The sequence below is a fragment of the Mustela erminea genome, chromosome 15 (assembly GCF_009829155.1).
Source record: "Mustela erminea isolate mMusErm1 chromosome 15, mMusErm1.Pri, whole genome shotgun sequence".
NCBI classification, from domain to species: Eukaryota; Metazoa; Chordata; class Mammalia; order Carnivora; family Mustelidae; genus Mustela; species Mustela erminea.
In genome coordinates, this window is record NC_045628.1 from 47,296,670 (window position 1) to 47,315,273 (window position 18,604).

The following is an 18,604-nucleotide window of genomic DNA, read 5'->3' on the forward strand; positions in this document are numbered from 1 at the left end:
TTATGAATTTGGGCTTTCTCTCTTTTCTTTTGGATTAGTGTGGCCAGTGGTTTATCGATCTTATTGATTCTTTCAAAAAAACCAGCTTCTAGTTTCATTGATATGTTCTAGTGTATCTCTGGTTTTTACCTCATCGATCTCAACTCTAATCTTGATTATTTCCCTTCTTATGTGTGGAGTTGGTTTGCTTTGTTGTTGATTCTCCAGTTCTTTAAGATGTAGAGACAGATGGTATATTCTGGATTTTTCAATTTTTTTGAGGGAGACTTGGATGGCTATGTATTTCCCCCTTAGGACCGCCTTTGCTATATTCCACAGGTTTTGGACCAAAGTGTGTCTTCATTCTTGTTGGTTTCCGTGAATTGTTTAAGTTCTTCTTTGAGCTCCTGGCTGATCCAAGCATTCTTCAGCAAGGTGGTCTTTAGCTTCCAGGTGTTTGAGTTCTTTCCAAACTTTTCCTTGTGATTGAGCTCCAGTTTCAAAGCATTGTGATCTGAAAATATGCAAGGAATAATGTCAGTCTTTTGGTATCGGTTGAGTCCTGATTTGTGACCCAGTATGTGGTCTGTTCTGGAGAAGGTTGCATGTGAACTTGAGAAGAATGAGTAGTCTGTTGTTTTAGGGTAGAATGTTCTGTATATATCTATGAGGTCCATCTGGTCTAATGTGTCATTCAATGCTCTTGTTTCTTTATTGATTTTCTGCTTCGATGATCTGTCTATTACTGAGAGAGGCGTTTTAAGATCTCCTACTACAAATGTATTCATATCAATATGACTCTTTATCTTGATTAATAGTTTTCTTATGTAATTGGCTGCTCTCATATTGGGGGCATAGATATTTACAATTGTTAGATCGTCTTGGTCGATAGTCCCTTTAAGGATTATGTAATGTCCTTCTGTATCTCTGACTACAGTCTTTAGTTTAAAATCTAATTTATCTGATATGAGAATCGCTACCCTGGCCTTCTTTTGAGGCCCATTGGCATGAAAGATGCTTCTCCATCCCTTCACTTTCAGTCTGGGTGTATCTTTAGGTTCAAAATGGGTCTCTTGTAGACAACATATGGATGGGTTCTGTCATTTTATCCAATCTGCAACCCTGTGTCATTTTATGGTTTCCTTTAGGCCATTCACACTGAGAGTGATTATTGATACATTTTTATTGACATCGTGTTACCTTTGAAGTCTTTCTTTCTGTAGATTGTCTCTATATTTCTGTTCAATGCTATTCTTAGGATTTTTTTCTCTTTTATAGAACCCCCCCTTAATATTTCCTTCAGTTTCAGCTTGGTGGTTGCATAGTCTTTTAAGCCTTGCCGGTCTTGGAAACTCTTTATCTCTCCATCCATTTTAAATGTCAGTCTTGCTGGATAAAGTATTCTTGGCTGCATGTTCTTCTCATTTAATGCCCTGAATATATCTTGCCATCCCTTTCTGGCTTTCCAGGTCTCTGTGGACAGGTCTGACGTTATTCTGATGGGCTTTCCTCTGTACGTAAGGAGCTTCTTTGTCCTAGCTGCTTTCAAGAGGGTCTGCCTACAATTATAATTCTTCATTCTTACTATTAGGTGTCTCGAGGACTTTAGAGAATCTATAATCTTGGGGGGAAACCGTTCTACCTCTAGTACATGAACTCTGGTTCCATTCGTGAGATTGGGAAAGTTTTCATGGACAACTTGTTGCACTATATCTTCTAAACTTCTTTCTTTCTCCTCCCCTTCAGGGATTCCAATAATTCTGACGTTGGAACGTTTCATGGCATCATTTATTTCCCTGATTCTGTTTTCGTGGTTTCTAAGCTGTTTGTTCCAGGCTTCCTCCTGATCCTTTCTCTCTATCTGTTTGTCCTCCAGATCATTAATTCTATCTTCTGTCTCAGTTACCCTAGCTTTTAGAGAATTTAGATTAGATTGGAACTCATTGAGAACATTGTTAACGTTATCCCTCGTGGCTTTCAGTTCTGCCCTAACATTGTGAACATCATCCCTGGTGGCTTTGAATTCTGCCCTTATCAATTCAGTTTGGTCATCCATGGCTTTCTCCAATCTCGCTATTGCCTGGATAATTATTAGCCTGAATTCTCTTTCCGACATATTGTCTATGTTGATAGCCAGTAGCTCTGTTGTAGAAGGCCCATCCTCTGTATTTTTCTTCTGTTGGGCATTCCTCCTCCTAGTCATTTTGCTGAGAGATGACTGAACGGATGTAGCTGGATGTATGGGCCGTGGTACAGTCAATATGCACCCTGGAATGCTTCTGAGCAATCAGGATTCCCCACCCAAACGAGAGAAAAAAGAAAAGAAAAAGAGAGAGAGAGAGAGAGACAGGAAAAAAGGGGAAGATAAAAGAGAAGACTCAGTCCAAATGGGCCCCAAAGTATGATTTATGAAGTATACCAACAAAAACAGACAAACAAAACACTGATAAAAGTATGAGAAGAGAAAAAAAAAAATATATATATATATATATAAAAGCAAAAAAAGGAAGAACCTCATCAAAAAGAACCCCAAGTATAAGATTTATATATTATCAGGACAAACACAAATACACAGAAACAATGGTGGACGAAAAAGATGTGAGCACGGTTATAAATTCTCCGTGTGGGCAAGGAAGGTTTTACTTTGATTCTTTCTGGATGTATCTTGATATCTTTGTTAAAGGACTCAACTTTCCTAAGATAAAGGGGTATTAAAAACTGGTTTACCTATAGGGATAGCATTGATTGGGGAAAGGGGATTACCTCAAAGTTTAACTCTATATGAATATTAAAAAATAAAAATAAAAAAAGATAAACTAGACTAAACTAAACTAAAATTTTTTTAAAAAATTTAAAAAATAGGAAAGCAAAAGAAAAACATGGGTGTATGTATCAAAAAGTTTAGGCTAGAAGGTAATTATGGAATTTGATGTACTGGATATCTCACTGTGATGGTAAATAGGTTAAAAAATTGTCTATATATATTTAACAAAAATGAACCAGAATAGTGGGAACGAGTTAAAAATAAAAGTTGTATCTGTGGAGTGGTGGTGGTTGTTCTCTGTGGTCTTTTTTTTTTTTTCTTTCCTGGTTGGTTTTCTGGGGGATGGGCCCGCCACGTGGGTTGTCAGTCAATGATGTTCCCTGAGTTAAGTCCTCCTGCTCCACCCTTAAGGGGGTGGGCTCTGAGGAAACCGGTTTTTCAGGCTTTTGTTCTCTGGAGGATTTTATGTTTGTTCATTTGTTCTCTTGCCTTGATAGCTTTTGATGGTTTTGGAGGTTTAGAGGAAAGCAAACTGCACCCCGACTTCCCTCTCAGAGAGAAGCCTCAGTCTGTTCCCCTCTGGGTGTCCAGAACACATTAAGTTTCCCCTCCGCGGCTGGCAGAGCAGGTTCTGAGTCGCAGTCCTGGGCATGCAGGATCTTCTGCTTGTACCCAAAACCATGGCAGCGGCGGCTGTCTGGGCAGCTCCAGACCACCAGAGAGGTTCCAAGCAGCGATCGCACACTGAGATTTTCCTGCTGGTTTGGGCTGGGAGTGCCTGGTCTTTCCAGGTCCGAGAGCACCAGGCTTGCGAGCACTTCTTTCGGGGAGGGTGTGGGGGGCAAGGGTCTCAGGCTCTGCTAGCAAGGTGCGGGTCTAAGAGCGCCACGCTAGAGCCTATGTGCACCTCTCTGAGGGGAGGGTGTGGGGGGCATGTGTCTCGGGCTCTGTAGCATGGCTTGGTGTTCTGCTGTCTGGCGAGGCTCCCAGCCCTCACGGGAGCTGGACCCCATGCATTCTCGGGCGCGCTGGTGGCTCAGGGACCAAGACCTGATTTCTCCGCCGCACTATCTCTGGCTCAGCACCAGGGGAGGCTGTCCTGGGTCCGGGGACTTAAGCCCCTGTCCCTAGCTGCCCCGATTCTCACAATTTCCCCCCGCAATCCTTTGCTCTTTTTCAGTGCTTTCAACCAGGTCCAAGTTAATTGCTGTTCCCCAGACACAGGGGACTCTCGTATTAGGGATATTACTTTCCAATCGGTTGCCTCTGGTGGCTCCCTCCCCCTTTTGTTTATCTTCCAATATCAGTCCGGCATTCCCGCTCAGCTTTACCTGCCCACTGGCGTCTTCTGCCCCTGTAGTGATCCAGACGTGTACAATTGTGATTTCAGGTTGATTTCATGGGTGATGCACTTTAGGGTGCAGGTTGAAACGGCGCCTCCTCCTACTTCCCTGCCATCTTGTTTCCCTCTCCCTCCTTCCATAGATGAGTCTTACCTAGAAAGTTTTACTGTTTTATTAAAACTCCAAATAGTAATTTTATTTTTTTAAAGATTTATAAATTTATTTGAGAGAGAGAGAGCAGGAGGGGCAGAGGGAGAGACAGAATCTCAAATAGACTCACTGCTGAGGGTGGTGCCCATTGCTTCATTGGCCCTTCCAAGCAGTGATTTTTCTTTTTCTATTATTCCTTCTATATTTATTAATTGGAAATTCTGTTGTAAGGAAGAGCTGTGTATTTCTCTATTTAGCTATTTATTCAGTTATTTATTTATATCATTTTGGACTCATGGAGACTTATTTTATACGAGGGGTTATAATCCATTACTTAACTATTTTGATACTCATACTTAACTATTTTGATACTTAACCATTTTGATAACTAATATTGTCTATTGGCATTTTCTTCAGGTTGATTGCTGTTAGAATGACAGATTTTATAGATGAACATTAAAACTTTGCATATATTAGGAAAATATTAAACAAAAACTTTAAGACTAATGAATAAGTCATAAAGGTTATTCAGTAAAAATAAAAACCATTTAGTAACTTTAACATATATGTGTTCTTACAAATAAAAGAATGGAACCAATATAATGTGCAAAGCATCCAAAAGTAACAAGTACCCCCAAATTAGCAGGTTTTTATAAACTGCCATTTTTTAAATAAAGGAAATGCACATTCAGACATGTAATATAATTTTTACATATTTGTAATATTTAAAAATATTTATTTTGGAAAAGATTTTCAGCAAGCCAGTAATCTGTATTTTCAGATTTATGAAAGCAAATGCTAGCTTATAATCACAGTGGGAGTATAAATTGGAACAAATTTTTGTAAGTAAAGTAATATGTATTAAAAGTCTTAAACTATACTATTATATTTCTAGGAATATTTTCTTAGGAAATAATCAATGAGATTATATAAAAGTTTTGCTAAAATGATTTTCACCCCAGGGCTATTTATTGCCAAATGTTGGACAATAGTCAGATATTCAACCAGACAAGATTGAGTAAACATGTCACGATGTAGCAGCCCAAGAAGATACAAATGAAAGATTTATATCAGCATCTGTGTGGTTATTGAGTACTGAAATTATGAGTGATTTTAATTTTCTTCTTTCTGCTTATCATGTGTGCTATTTACGTATGCTTTAAACCTTTAATGAGGCAAAAGTACAATGGCTTATAAACTCTTTTTTTGATAGATTAAAAAATCTCTTCATCCTTTGTTGCTTTATCTATGTAACAAAATGTTTATCTAAGCCACCAAATTGAGATTTCCACAAAATTTGCTTTCATATGATTGGTGAAAAGTTTTTTCCATGTAAATGTAAGCATGCACTCACACACACACACACACACACATATGTACATATAAACATTTTTAATGGAGGACTCTCTCTTTTGGTAAGACTAGTGACATGTATGGGTGTAATCGGAACTCTTTTTTGTGATGACTGAATCATACATAACTCTATGCACCAATTTAAAGACCTTTTGCTATTGAGTTGAAAAAAAAATCCATGTACAAAATCTTGGCTATTAATTATATTGGAGGATAACCGACTCTGAGAAATGACTCACTTGTCTTAGAAGCCCACATTGTAATAATAATAAATGTCTGCAGCAGGCACTTGACTGGGAGATGGTGAAATCATAAAAATGAGCTTCTATTCTCTTGTGATTCCTGATGACTTTTCTCCGTGTTCAGGCTCTCACTTCCCTCCCTCATCCTCATGCTATAAATGTTATCTGTAATCAGGAGTGAAGGGATGGATGCACACCACAGGCTGTCACCTGAGTGATTGCAGCATTTAGACAGGATAATAATACCTAGAAGTAGTCAGGATAAAAGAAATGTCCTATAATGTTTTTCTTTCAAAATACATATATAATATTACAAAATCAGTAATGCATGAATTTTTCTTCACCTTCTGGCAAAATGTCCATTTCTAAGGTCATCTGAGGTGAGCTATTTAATTCAGCCAATCTTTCAACCTTCCATCTCTAGTAGACCATTTGGCGATGTAATTCTCAAGACTGTCATGTTCAGCAATTGGACTGGACAGACCCTTATTAGAGAAGGGCTTTTCCCTGATTAATCACAATCAGTTCCCATGTTCTGAAGAGCACTGGAAATCTGTGGAACTAGTTTTCAGAGACACTTGAGTCAGATGTTCTTATCAGAAGTGGTACTTTTTATGCCCACAAAATTAGAACCTGAAATTCATTGTATTATTGTTCCATGAAACTAAGCTCTTGTGCTATCAATTTAAATCTGTAAAGCATATGTAGCCTTCCCCCCATTTGCATTCTAAATAAAATACTCTGTACCCATAATTTTATAGAGTTTATGCCTCTATGGTTTATATCTTAGTCTGGATTTTCTAAACAAAATAATTTCTTCCTTGGCAAATAAAACTATAGAATTTAAGATAAACTTATTTCAGTGAAACTGAGTGTAATTTAGCATTGTTTAAGAAAACACAATAGCATTGCATTTTCAACACTAGACTTTTAAATTTTATCTTGGGATGAATCCATGATATAAATTTGATATAATGTCAGTCCAATGATTATAATGAGCACTCTGTTTTATTCTAAAATACCACTCGATGTCAGTTGCAGTATTAGTCTTTAGAAGCTATAATGAATTGCAAAACTTACCATCACACTGATTTCTATAACATAATTGTAGATGCAAATTAGTGTTTATGACACCCACATACAGAAGACAGAGAATATTTAAGATATTGATTTCAGCGTCTCCCATTGGCCAAATTGAAAAAAATACACACACATAATAATGCTTGAGAACAACAGCTGTTTTTGTTTTATCAGTTGATATATTTTTATATTAATATTTTTATAATATTACACAAACATATGTTTCAAATATCTGAAATGATAAATAAGTATATAAGTGAAGTTCTCTCTTCCAGTCTTATCTCTGTATATCTTGTTATCTGCTTTTTCTCAATTTAACCATCATTGTTGGTTTACTGGAGGTTCTTTGAAGGTTCATATATGAGCAAATATGTATTAAAATATTTTCACCTGTTTTTCTCTGTAATAAACCACTGCAAACATCCTTCTAATACCTTCTACCCCTTTCTTAGTTCACTGAACAATATATCTTGGGCATTTCTTTCTTTTAAAGATTTTGTCAGAGAGAGAGAGAGAAAGCATGCACACAAGCAGGGGAGTGGCAGGCAATGGAAGAAGCAGGCACCCCTTTGAGCAGGGAGCCTGATGGGGGACCCAATCCCAGGACCCAGGGTCATGACCTGAGCCAAAGGCAGATGCTTAACCAACTTAGCCATCCAGGTGTCCCTACTTGGGCATTTTCCACACAGAAAGAGCTTTTTCAATATTTATGACTATGCAATATTCTGTTATATTGATAGATGTGTGTATTTATAAAATTAGTGTTCTCTTGTGGATTTCTGGATTGTTTCAATTCTTTGGCTTTAGCAAACACTGCTACCATCAGTAAAATGATACAGATTTGATTTCACTTGTATGTGAGGTTATCTGTAGAATAAACCCTAGAAATGAAATTTCTAGTTAGAAATGTATGTATTCTTTTTTTTTTTTTTAAGATTTTATTTATTTTATTTGACAGAGAGAGAGATCACAAGCAGGCAGAGAGGCAGGCAGAGACAGAGGGGGAAGCAGGCTCCCTGCTGAGCAGAGGGCCCCATGCGGGGCTCGATCCCAGGACACTGAGATCATGACGTGAGCCGAAGGCAGCGGCTTAATCCACTGAGCCACCCAGGCGCCCCAGAAATGTATATATTCTTGAAATTTTGGTATGTATTACCAACATTGCCTCAGATTTGGTATTGATATACATTCCCACTTAAAGAGGATGAGAGTTCTTGTTGCCCTACCGTGTCTCTCACTAAGTGTATTACCAAAATTATAGATCTTCCTAATCAGAGATATTTTGATGGATATAAAATATGGTCTTATTAAAATAAAATAAAAAATAAAAATTTTACAAAATAAAATAACATATATAATGATCTTATACATATTATTTATGTATATAATCCAAATACCTACTATATATAATATAAATACCTACTATATAAATATGCATATATATGTATATTTGAATTTCTTGATTTAGTATTATCTGGATCTAATTCTCAAAATTTGGTTTGTTTTTCTGGAATTATCATGCCTCACTGAGGGTTTATAACTTCAACCATGCAGAAGAAGCAAATCCAGGTAGACTTGTAGAAGTCCAAAGTTCAGTACTCTGAAGTTAATTGTTCATGTGGTAATGATCTTATTTTTCTGTTCCCTAATATATCTTGTGACGTGACACTCTCCCATCAGTAACAGTGGTTTACTATAGCAATTATCATTAAGTGTAGGAAGACAAAGCATTCCTCCAGGGGTTGCATCAAAATCTTGGTCAAGTAATGATAAAACATGTGATTAGAACTTCTTCCACCGAGAATTCACACACACTTCCTTATTTTGTGTAAAAATATGACTAGCCACATGTGACTATCACTGTCTGTGCAATGAAATTTTTTGCAAAGAATCACCATTTACCTATTTAAGCCGGGGAGACAAAGTGGTCAGTATGAGCAATAATATATTGGAGAACCTGACAGAAATGAGTTAATGAGGTTACTAACACTGTGGATATTAGTCCGTATAAGAGGGGGAAAAATGTGAGTTTCATGAAAATAGGACTTTCTTCACTAAATCATCTTCATGGATTAGAAATGTGCCTTTCACATGGCAGTTGCTGCATAATTGTATTATTAAAGGAATGGCTTAACAATAATGTTATAGTATGGTAGAAAACAACAAAAAAAAAAGAGTTTTTTTTGTTCTAATGCTGGGTCTGTGATTTTCTAGGTGTCTCTGAGGAAGACACTAAAAACCCACACCCTGGGTCTTAAATGCTCATCTCTAAGATGCAGGTACTAATACCTGTATTATAGACTATTCATAACTATGCTAGGAATAAAATTTCATCCTGTAGTTTTCTGAGGTTCCAAGTTGAACAATTACAATAAATATTTTAAACCAGCAACCTCTAGACCAAGTAAATTTGCCAAGGCTCTTCAAATGGTGGGTAAGCAGGGGTACCAAAAAGCTTCATTCTTGACCATATTAATATCATCCGGTAAAAATTAACAATTATACAACTGATTGGATTTATTCATCTTCAAGAAGGTTGTTATGGAATAGGCATCTCTTCTTTGGTAATGCAGCCTAATCCAAGCCTCCCAAAGGCTTTCTCCATGTTTAGCCTTCTCAGGTTTTCTTAACTGTTTTCACACATTGTAAATAAATCTCTGGTATGCTCAGACCCAGGAGTATACTGACTGAGGTTTATTTTAAGAAAGAATCTTGATTTTCCTAGAAGTACTGAGAAGGTTTTACAAAACCTTATCTTATCTTTTAAGTAAATACCATGCATTTTTAGCCTTATTCCCAATCTCCCAAGACTAAAGAAATTAAATATCAAAATTATATTTAACTGACATTAAGGCTTCAATACATAGCAGCACATGGTAGCACTTTCATCCAAGTGACTTAGCTCTCATCTTTTTCAATCACATTTAGAGGTATGAACTTAAAATACAACATCAGCTTTTATTTTTCCTAAATTTTATATATTTGGTGTTATTTAGAACTTTCTATTTGCCTCCTAGATTTTCTTTATGTAATTATATATCAGGTATTCAATGAAGTTTTATATAGAGTGGTAGGAAGACACATAGAGAATAATATAAAAAGATGGCTCAGAAAATAGAATATACCTGAAGTTTAAAAAGTACCTATGATAAATAGGTGTGTGAGCTTGAGAAATCCAAGCAGCAAAAAGAAGCAGGGTTAAAGTTACTTTCATATTTATGATTATCTTTATTTTAAGAAACCTGTGCTTTGAGCTAATGAGATGATGTCAGTATGTTGACATTGAAAGATATCAGATATTTAAAAGTGAAAGAAAAAAGCAGATTCATTGTTTTGTGTGCCCTCTCTGATGCACAGAAAAGCAGAGTTTTTGTTAAGACATTTTTAAAATGAGGATTTTCTGGATACATAATGGTAAAAATGTACAAGCCCATTCATGAGCCATGTTCTGTATTTGAGATTCTCAGTGTCTTCAGAGCCCATCTCTAATTTTTAAGTCAATTATGTGTATCACTAGTGGCTCAGTCAATTAAAAAAAAGAAAGGTTCTGCTGCTGTGTTCCTGGCTGTCTGCCCAAATAAAACTTTTTTTTTTAATTCCCTATTGGTGTGCACTTAATCAAATTAATTCCAAGTAGAAAAAGTGATATAGAGATATAGAGATCAAAGGAAAATGTTTAACTATAAATTATCTGCAGATCTCCTGGGAAAGTGTTACCTCCCTCTAGATTTAGTGTGAAAGTGTTTTCTTCCTGTGTACTTATTTTGAATCCCCACACTGGAATTCTGATAGCATGTAAAGAAGACACTATGAAAATATACAGTCAGAAGACAACCTTCTGGTTGCTGATTTTCTCTAGACAGTTGTCATCAAGAAGCACGAGATAATTTGGTAAATAACAAATAATAATAGTAATACCTATTTTATAGATTAGATAATAAATTTATAGGATAACATGTGATCATATCTTACTTTTATTTTGATGAAACTAATTAATAGAATTTAAACTTTTTTTGAAGACTAGGAAATATTACAAGATTATGCTTTAGGGTAAATTGATTAATAACAACTTTATGTTGCTCCTATTTCCATACAAAATATGTTAATGATGTTAGTTCTTTTCTTCCTGGCTAGATGCCCACATTCCCAATCTGCCTCTGCGATTGACACTAATTGGCAAGTCTTTTGGCAGTCACAGCTAGGAGACAAATGACCCTTGGACACAGAAACTAAACAAGGTATTATGTGCTGGTTAAGGTTAAAGCACATTGAGTAGGGTTTCTATGTCACCATTGAATTTTCTTCTACTAGGTTGCAAAGAGGAAGAATCCAGAACTTCTAGGCTGTCAATTTAAAATTACTCATAGGTATTATATTCTAAATATAAATCTATCAATTGTGAGCTTCTTTGTGTAACAGAACTAACAATGTCAACATAAATTTCACACAACGTCATCATCATGAACATTATATGAAGAATGAAATCCTTTCTGGCATACAATTAAGTACCATTGTTGTTCACTTACACAAAATATCTAACAGCATGGTCCCTGTTCTAGACACAAATTCTGAAGTGCGTAAGAGAAATTGGCACAAACTCTCAATGTTGTGGGAAGTTTTGAGAAGAACCACACAGGTAACTGACCTCTGCAGACTTGGATTTTACTCTCTAGGAGATTATATTCTAAGACTGGACTATTGGAATGGTCGAAGAATTTCTCTCACATTCCTTTCTATGTGTAAGACACACTGGAGAACTTCAAGTTTAAATTGAGGACACAGGAAACATAAAATTATGCCAACAGTGGAAAGCAGAGTTTTGGTGGCACAACTGAAGTGTTTCTTTATTTCTAGTGATCAGCTTTTTTTCATTTTAAGAATACATTAAAATACCATGTTTTTAGAAGGTGTAATTTGTTCCCCTCGATGTCATAATTTTAAATTTTTAAATTAGAATCATCATAACTTTTAATCTTATAAAGTACTATTAGATTCATACGCTGAATGCCATTTTTTTATTAGAATATCTCCACTTGGGTGTAACATAGAACATAAATACAACCGAGAGTTAAGGTTTCTTTGCCATCTGCCTCATAAATATTATAAACACTAAACCTTGATCCTTTCTCTAATTCTCTCTCTCTCTTCATATATATTACTTATTGAGCTTAAACTATGATAATGCTAAGTACCTTTTTATTTCAGAGTACATGATTTTTTCATAGGTGGTATTAGACTTAAATTAGAAAAATCCAGTCATTTCTCATCCTTTTGACTTAGGTCAAGTTTGGAAAATTCAAGTGAAAGATTAAATGTTACATTTTAATTATTTCACTTGATATCATTTAAAAAATATATATATGGCAAAATTTTCAACAAATATTATATTCTTTGACGAACCTGTTAATCAACCACATCTGACAAGTTTATATTGTTTTTAATAAACAAGTCAAGAGAAAAAGTTAAAGAAAGAACTAGGGACTGATAACTAGTGGCCCACTGGCAAACAATGAGGCAGGTTTTATATGGAAATTTTCTTCAGTACTCTAGAATACATGTAAGTGAAACATGCTTGATAGGACTAATTTGTTTCAAAACTATGGAACCATGTCCTTGACCCATGTATCTACACAATTTTTGATCACTTATATTTTTCATTAAATAACATTCTCAAAAGATTTCCATTCATTTATTAATAAATTATATACTTGCACTGTTACTATACCTATGTGTTGTATGAATTATAAATTATAAAAATATAGTAACTAAAATATATAAGAAATCAAATACTTATAGAAATTTCAATTTTCTCAACTAACCAAGTGAATGTATTCCATGTTTGTACATATCCCAAACTAGATGCTAATCATTTGGTAAGGAAATTTTGTACTTTTTATTTTTGCCATCTCTAATTTTCTTAAATTCCCCAAATTCCTATTATGTATAAAATAAAAATAATTTAGAATTATTATTCATGTCTCTGCATGAATATATAAGGGATTTTTCAAGAAATATACCCAGAGGTAAGTTGTTTTGAAGACCTTTCAAAAACTTTAAAAAGATTTTGGTGGATTTAAATGTGCTACAATCTAATTAATGTTTTAGAATTGATCTCAAAATACAGTTTTTATACATACGTTTTCCCTAAATGATTTTTTAAATTATTTAATTATTTTTATTAACATACAATGTATTATTTTTCCCAGGGGTACAGGTCTGTGATTCATCAGGTTTATACATTTCACAGCACTCACCATAGCACATACCCTCCCCAATGTCCTTAAACCAACTACCCTTTCTCTACCCCCAACCCCTAGGAACTCTCAGTTTGTTTTGTGAGATTAAGAGTCTCTTATGGTTTGTCTCCCTCCTGATTCCATCTTGTTTCATTTTTCCCTTCCTTACCTACCACCCCCCAGCAACCCTCAGTTTGTTTTGTGAGATTAAGAGTCTCACGTATGCTTACCTATCTCATGAAGTTATAGTTGCAGGTTATGAACTGAGCATGACACTATCTGTCAATGAATTTTAACTAATTTTTTCATTAATTATACATTTATTAGTGATTTCTAAAGAGAAAAAAAAACAAAAAGCAGTAGACAAATGCAAACTGTTCAATAATTACCATATTACTGTAATACAGTAATACAGAAGCATTAAATAGAAATGAACATATTAAATGAATTTTTATTACTGGTAAATAATCTGTGATTTACTGGTAATAGACCTAGCACATTTTCAAAATGGCTTGGCCTTTAACTCATAATTCCTATATATTTCAGAAGTCAGTTAATAAGGAACTGATGAATATTAGGGCAGCCACCTCAAGAAATTTGATTGACAAAGATGTGCTTCCTAAAAGAGTGATAGTGATTTGATTATAAATAGCTGACAAGATATTTAATATCATTCAAGTCTTGGTAGCTTTACTTCTATAGGCTGCTGATGTAGTATATTTATAGCATACCAAAAATTGCCTCATATTTATCAGAAAACCTTTTCAAATTTCAGGAATGACATCTGGGAAAAATACAAGAGAAAACACTTAAATATATTTCTCATATGATTGTGTTTGTAAATGCATTCAATTAGGATGAAGAATGAGCTCTCTAAACTACAAAACCAGAGTTGCATGCTTTATTCTGAGGTTACGATGTTGCTTATTTTGTATGTGATGTTTCTTTATATTATTCTATTTATTAGCAGCTAAAGTGATATTGTATGATGATAAAATTGAGAAGAGTGAATCCTGCAATGTGTGGGACATTATAATAGATGGGAAAAACAATGAGAACACCATTGTTTTGAAGTAAAAATGCACCTTGAGTTTTGTCACACTTGCCATACTTAAGAGACAAACCAAGTTCCACCTTTTTCTTCTGTGAGTAACTACCCAGTAATATCAGTTGGAAATATCAGATTTACTATATGTCTGTAACCTATTTTCTCCCTTTTCTGGGACACTTAGGAAAGAAAGAGATGCCCCAGTTAAATCTCTGTTAAGAAAATCTCCTAGTAAATTCATGTGTAGTATTTACTTTAGAAAGAATGGAAAATTCTTACCTTTAAAATGTTTTTATTAGTATATACCTGGTCTTTGATGTAAAGAAGCATTCATCTAATATATTTTTGAGGCATGACCCCTGGAAAATGTCACATAAATTCTGTAGTTATAAGAATATAAAAAAGAGATATTCCCTAACTGAATGAGTCCTTCTCTTCCATCAGTGATCTGCATGCATTGCTCATGTGTAACATCTGAAATCTGTACAAGAACTTTTCCAAATGTGGAAGAGATATCACATTTAAGAATTTTATTGACAGTGTCAGATCTTTCTAGTGGAAGAATGCTTGGCCTAATTCTTGCTACTGCATCTGCCTTGAATCATTAATAAACTTGATTACATGTAAGATCTATCTTTTGTATTGAGGGTGATTTGACAATGTGGTCCTTTTTATTATTTTACCAGCCAGCATTCTTTCTCACCTCTTCTTACCAATCCACAAAATTTATTTTTTATATTAATATTCTACTCTTTATTTTATTGATTCTGTTCTAATTTATTGACTATTTAATATCGTCTTCCTGGCAACGAGTATGTAGATTATATTTCACCATCTTCGTTGGTATCTCTAGGTAAATAGATAGTAGGTTCTCATATGTCAGATACATAACTGATTGAATTTTAAGAAGGTAGATAAGGCCATCTATGTAAGTCTATTTCAAAAATGAATTAAATGGCATGAATCTGCATGGGCACATGGTGGTTAAAAAAAATTATGAATTAGGTAGCTTACCAAACATCATGTCCTTAAGTCTGAGAAGAAGGAAAGTGGATAATGTTCATCAAAACAGATATTCTCCTTTATAATAAGGATAAAGGAGAAAAATTGAAGAAGGCACAAATAAATGGAAAAATATTCCATGCTGATGGACTGGAAAATTAATATTGTTAAAATCTCCATACTACCCAAAGCAATGTATAGATTCAATGCAATCCTTATCAAAATACCAATGGCATCTTTCACAGAACTAGAAGAGAAATTCCTAAAATGTATATGATACCTGAATAGCCGAAACAACCTTGAAAAAGAAGAACAAATCAAGAGGTATCACACTCCCTAATTTCAAACTATATTACAAAACTGTAGTAATCAAAACACTATGGTACAGATATGAAAATATTTTTTTAACTTTTTAAAATCAATTTTTTTTATTTTTATGTTAAGCACCATAGAGTACATCATTAGTTTTTTCCATGATTCATTGTGTGCATATAACACCCAATGCTCCATGTAATCTGTGCTCAATACCCACTTAAAAAAACTCCTCTGATGACTCTTCCATGTGCTCCTAGGAAAAACTATCTTAGAAGAAAACCATGAGCTTTGGAGTTGCCAGTTATAATCTCAGCTTCCATACTTTGCAGACATGATTTCACAAGCCATTGAATATATTTGAAATGAAGTCATTAAATATATGAATGACTACTGTAAAGAGAGTAGCTAGCACTTTGCTTCTTGTCTGGTAGGGATTTAACAAATGTCATTTCCTTCTTGTCTTCTGCCTATTCATCTTTACAACTTGCACTGATTAGGGATAGGTTCAGTTCAGGCAGACCCCAGAATTGTGGCCCAGAAGGCAGAGTGACTTACCCAGTCTCATACTTTTACTTATCATGTTTCTCTTATAATGTCTTTCTACAGCTTGTTTATTTGCCTCTGTCCCCACTCTCGTGTTCAATTCATCTGAAGAAAAACTGGTGCCCTTCTTAATACCCATCACTGGGATAAAGCACCTCCTCACTCCCTCCCCTCTAAAACCCCTAGTTTGTTTCCTGGAGTCCATGGTCTCTCATCGTTCATCTCATTCTCTGATCCCTGCCCCCCCCTTCAGTTTCCTCTTCCTTCTCCTAATGTTCTCTATGCTAATCCTTATATTTCACAAATAAGTGAACCCACATAATAATTGACTTTCTCTGCCTGACTTACTTCACTCAACACAATCTCCTCCAGTTCTGTCCATGTTGATGCAAAAATTGGGTATTCATCCTTTTTGATGGCTGAATAATATTCTATGGTATATATGGACCACACTTTCTTTATCCATTCATCTGTTGAAGGGTGTCTTGGTTCTTTCCACAGTTTGGCTATTGTGTACATTGCTGCTATGAACATTGGGGTGGATATGGTCTTTCTTTTCACTACATCTGTATCTTTGGGGTAAATACCCAGTAGTGCAATTACCTTGGTCATAGGCTAGCTCTATTTTTAACTTTTTGAGGAAACTCCATATTGTTTTCCAAAGTGGCTGTACCACCTTGCATTCTCACCAACAGTGTCAGAAAGTTCCCCTTTCTCCCCAACCTCTCCAACATTTGTTGTTTCTTGTCAATTTTTGCCATTCTAACTGGTATAAGTTGGTATCTCAATATGGTTTTGATTTGAATTTCCATGATGGCTAATGATGATGAACATTTTTCCATGTGTCTATTAGCCATTTGTATGTCTTCTTTGGAGAAGTGTCTGCTCATGTCTTCTGCCCACTTTTTGACTTGATTGGTTTTTTTGGGTGTTGAGTTTGAGAAGTTCTTTATGGATCTTGTATATCTGTCCTTTATCTGTAGTGTCATTTACAAGTATCTTCTCCTATTCTGTGGGTGGGTTACCTCTTTGTTTTGTTGATTATTTATTTGCTGTGCAGAAGCTTTTTATCTTGATGAAGTCCTAAAAGTTCATTTTCACTTTCGTTTCCCTTGCCTTTGGAGACATGTTTTGAAAGAATTTGCTGTGGTCGATGTCCTCTAGGATTTTGATGGATTCCTGTCTCATGTTGAGCTTTCTCATCCATTTAGTGTTTATCTTTGTGTATGGTATAAGAGAATTATCGAGTTTCATTCTTCTGTACATAGCTGTCCAATTTTCCCAGCACTATTTATTGAAGAGATTGTCCCTCTTCCATTGGCTATTTTTTCCTGCTTTGTCAAAGATTAGTTAACCATAGAGTTGAGAGTCCATATCTGGACTCTCTAGGTCTATGTGTCTGCTTTCGTGCCAGTACCATGCTGTCTTAGTGATCACAGCTTTGTAATATAGCTTGAAACCAGGCAACATGAAACCAAAGCCCCCAGCTTTGTTTTTCTTTTTCAACATTTCATTGGTGATTCAGGGTCTTTTCTGATTCCACACAAATATCAGGATTGTTTGTTTCAGCACTTTGAGAAACGCCATTGGTATTTTAGTTGGGATGGTGTTGAAAGTATAGATTGCTCTGAGCAACATACACATTTTAACAATATTTATTCTTCTGATCCATGAGCAGGGAATATTTTTCCATCTTTTTATGTCTTTTTCAATTTCTCTCGTAAGTGTTCTGTAGTTTCTAGAGTATAGATCCTTCACCTCTTTGGTTAGGTTTATTCCAAGTATCTTATGGTTTTTGGTACTATTGTAAATGGAATTGATTCTCTAATTTCCCTTTCTACAGTTTTATTGTTAATGTATAGGAAAGCAACTGATTTTTGTGCCTTGATTTTGTATCCTGCCACATTACTGAATTGTTGTATGAGTTCTAGTAATTTAGGGGTGGAGTCTTTCGGGTATTCTACATAAAGTATTATGTCCTTAACAAAGAGAAAGAGTTTGACTTCTTCATTGCTAATTTGAATACCTTTTATTTCTTCTTGTCTGATTGCTGTTGCTAAGACTTCTAGTACTATGTTGAACAAGAGTGGCAAGAGTGGGCATCCTTGTTATCAGACATGAAAATATATACCTAGATTGATGGAATAAAATAGAGAGCCCAGAAAAAACCCACACACATATGGTTGATTAATATATGACAAAAGAAGCAAGAACATACACTGGGGAAAAGTCTTTTCAGTAAATGGTATTGGAAAAACTGGACAGCTACATGCAAAAGAATGAAATTGGACCATTCACTATCTTACACTATATACAAAAATATATTGAAAATGGATTACAGACTTGAAGGTGAGACCAGAAATCACAAAACTCCTTGAAGAAACCATGGGAAGTAAGCTCTATGAGATCAGTCTTGGTAATATTTTTTTGGATTGATCTCCTAAGGCAAGGACAACAAAAGACAAACTAAGCAAATGGAATTAAAACAAACTAAAGGGCTTTTGCACAGCAAAGGAAACTACCAACAAAACAAAAGGGCAACCTACTGA